The following is a 3,836-nucleotide window of genomic DNA, read 5'->3' as shown; positions in this document are numbered from 1 at the left end:
CCTTTCTGAGGACCGAGGTGAGGTTTACAGGCCTATAGTTACTTGGGTCCTCCTTCCTCCCTTTCTTAAAAATTGGGACCACATTAGCTAATTTCCAGTTCCCTGGCACCTGGTCAAATGACCACAAATGCTCATACAGCTGGGCCAGGGGCTCCGCGATGACCCCTGCCAGCTCCCTCAACACCCTTGGGTGGAGGGCATCTGGATCTGCAGATTTAAAAATGTCCAGCCCTTCCAGAAGATCCCAACTACATCTGTACTGACCCAAGACCTGACAGAGCTATCTCCAAGATTGTCCTTACTTCTGGTAGGAGGGATGTCCTGGTCACTGTTCAAGAAAACAAAGGTAAAGAAACTGTTAAAAATATCAGCTTTCTTGTCTGGCGTAGCCACAAGATTACCATTTGAGTCTTGCAGGGGCCCTACATTGCCTGGTGCCCTCTTCTTGCTCCCAATGTACTTGAAAAAGGACTTTTTTTGTCCTTAATCCTGAACACTAGCCTGAGTTCCATCTCTGCCTTGGCCTTCCTAATAGCCCACCTACACTCCTGGGCCAAGGAGGAGTACTCCTCCTTGGTGATAGTTCCTCCCTTCCATTGGTTGTATGCCCCCCTTTTAGTCCTCAGGCATTGCTGAATGCCCTTGCTGAGCCAAGGGGGTTTCTGAGCACTCTTACCTCCCTTGCTTCTCTCAGAGACTGCTACCCTTTGGGCCTGGAGGATCATCCCCTTAAGGTACAACCATCCCTCATAGATTCCCATCTCCTCTACCTTCTGGGCCCCCAGTGCCTCCCTCACTAATATCCGAAGGTCATTGAAGTTGGCCCTTCTGAAGTCAAGGGCTTTAGTTTTGCTGTAAGCCCTTGACACCCTGCGCTGGATAGTGGATTCCAGCAGGTGATTATTGCTATTGCCCAGGTGGTCAAGGACCTGCAGTCCCCTCACCATATCATCCCCAGTGGCCAGGACCAGGTCTAGCAAAACGTTACCTCTAGTGGGGCTGTGCACCTCCTGGATATGGTGAAGGTCCTGTAATACAGCCAGGAACCTATGCAAGTGGTCAGACCTGGCTGTCCACTCCTCCCAGCAAATATCTGGGTAGTTTAGGTCACCCATGACAATAACATCCCTTTACCTAACCGCCTCCATAAGCTGACTGGAGAAGTTCTGGTCCAGGTCTTCCCCCTGGTTGGGTGGTCTGTAGTAGACACCCACTGTAAGGTCCCTTTTGCCACGCTCCCCTTGTATGTTGACTCACAGTGTCTCCACCCGACCCTCCTCTAACCTGAAGCTAATCTTTGATGTTGTGAGGTGCTCTTTGACATAGAGCGCGAGCCCCCACCTTTCCTCTCTGTTCTGTCACTTCTATATAGGATGTATCCCCGAATGCCCACTGCCCAGTTGAGGGTGGGGTCCCACCAGGTTTCTGTGAGCCCTACTAAGTCTGGATTCTTACTCGCAATCAGGAGGCACAGTTCCTCCTACTTGTTCCCCATACTATGAGCATGAATGTAGAGGCACTTGAGGCCTCCTGAGGGTGCGCGTGCCTCCCCCCCCCACTGACAGGACAGTTGTGGCCCCCTACTCCTGGGATGTTGTTGCTTACCTGGGCATCCCTTTCTCTTGTCACCCTGTATGCTGGTGAAGCATCCTCTCCACTCAGAGCGGCCCTTTCCTCCGGCGAAGCTAGTTTAAAGCCCACTGTATGAGATCAGCCAACCTAGAAGAAAAAATACGTTTGCCCTTAGGGGAGAGATGAAGCCCATCCCAGCCCGGCATGCCCTCCATACAGAAATACAGGTCATTGTCAAAAAACCTGAAGCCCATCTCATAGCACTAGCTCCGAAGCCGCCGGTTAACTACATCAATGCAGGCCTCATGATGCCTACGCCGTCCACCTACTGGGGGAATGGAGGAAAATACCACCTGAGCTCCCATCTTCTTGAGTTGGTGTCCCAAGGCCTTGTAGTTTTCCATGATGTTGTCCGGCTTGCCCTTGGATGCATCATTTGTCCCCATGTGGACCACAACCAGTGGGTAGTAGTCAGAGGGCTTGATGATTTTTGGGATGGTCTCTGTGATGTCCCAGATCCTCGCTCTGGGCATACAGCAGACCTGCTGTGACCAGGGCTCAGAACAACAGATTGGACCATCAGTTCCCCTCAGGATGGAGTCCACGATGACCAGAACTTTTATGTCTCCGTCTTCATGGAGCTGAGCCTTGCATGGGGGTTCCTGTTCTCCTTTTTTGTGACAAAAACAGTGTCTGTATCTTTATCTTTGTGCATTTTGGCATTTTTGTCAATTCAGGAGCTCTCAGCTGTGGGAGACTTTGCCAGGGATCACTATGAGGAAGTGGTTTTTGTCAATCCCCTGGACTCCTGTAATTGTTCTGAAAGAAACCAAGGAGCATAATTTTCTTCATGTCACTAGTAGCCATTTGGTATCTCCTCTAGCCTGTTGCCTATGTCTCAACGTAGTTTTCCAGTGGACTAATTGATCAATGTGCATTCAGCCTACTGAGGCATTTTGGCCAAGGAAACATGTTTGAGGCTCACAGGAAATGCAGGAAAGTTGTCCCTGGGCACATCTGATTGAGAACAGCACTATGCAGATATATACTAATTGCCAGCTTCAAATGGTTGTACAAAGAATGGATCCTCAAGTATGCAGTGTGGGTATTGTCACATCCAATTTGCATATAGGAAAGTAAAGAGATAAAATTTAAGTCAAGTGGGCAATGAAACTGAGCCAGAATTAGAACTTGGCAGCTGTCTCTCAAAGTCCTAGGTTTAGAAAGCTAGAACATGCTGCTTCCATCATGAAGCAAAAACTGTGGTAGGTTCTGACGGGGTCTGGCAACTTTTCACATTTATGTAACACCTTTTACCCTGAGGGATTTCAGAGCATTTATAACATGCTGTAAGCATAAATCATTTTCTTCCCCCACTGAAATACAGCAGCTGTGTATTCTCATGCAAAAACACTACACATGATTGGGCATATTTTCATTGAAACTGCTGGGAGAGCTCTGCTAGGCAAAATTAATCATTTAGACTGAAATTTGGCCAGATACAAGCTAAAATTCTCTCTTGCAAAAAGTGTCACAAGTTTCTTATTGATCTCAAGAGGTCAGGAGATTAGTTTTAATAGCTAATATAAGATGGTGACAACCGTATGCCCAGCATCATGCTATGGCATTAGATTAGTGCTGACTTAGAAGGAAAACCAGTACCTACTGAATCAATGCATCTCCCCCTGGATATATTCCATCCAACTGCACAAAAGCTTGACCCAGTTTAGTAGCAGAAGTCTATTAAGGGCTTAGTTTGAGTTTTGACTGCAGGCTAATGGATAATGAATGGAATGTGTAGAGAAGTTTTTTTTTTCACCAAAAGAAATCTATGCTAAATAAAGGGGGGAAAAAAAGATCTTTTTTTGTTATCATAAGAGCATTGTATACATAAAGGACTGACACACTGTTATGTGTTTATGCTCCCTTTTCCTTTTGTCTAACTTCTTACATTTCATACAAGCAGGGATCCTGGTTTTCTCTGATAAAAAAAATCCCCAATTTTTGGATTAAAAAAACCCCAAATCCAAATTTTTCCCTGATCAAAATTAAACACCACTAATATATAGGTATATTAGGTATCTAATTTTGACTAGGGAAAAATGTGGATTTGGGGTTACTTTTTTTAAACTGAAAGTTGGGGATTGTTTTTTATCAGAGAAAACCAGGATCCCAGTATATGAGTATAAAAAGCTATTTTTTAAATTGTTGTACAGGCAGTCCTCCGACCTAGGACACAATTGGTTCCTGAAAACCCTGTCTTA

Source organism: Gavialis gangeticus, unplaced genomic scaffold (assembly GCF_001723915.1).
Source record: "Gavialis gangeticus isolate Ggan-Ray unplaced genomic scaffold, GavGan_comp1, whole genome shotgun sequence".
In the NCBI taxonomy this organism is placed as follows: domain Eukaryota; kingdom Metazoa; phylum Chordata; order Crocodylia; family Gavialidae; genus Gavialis; species Gavialis gangeticus.
Note: the sequence above shows the minus strand (reverse complement) of the source record.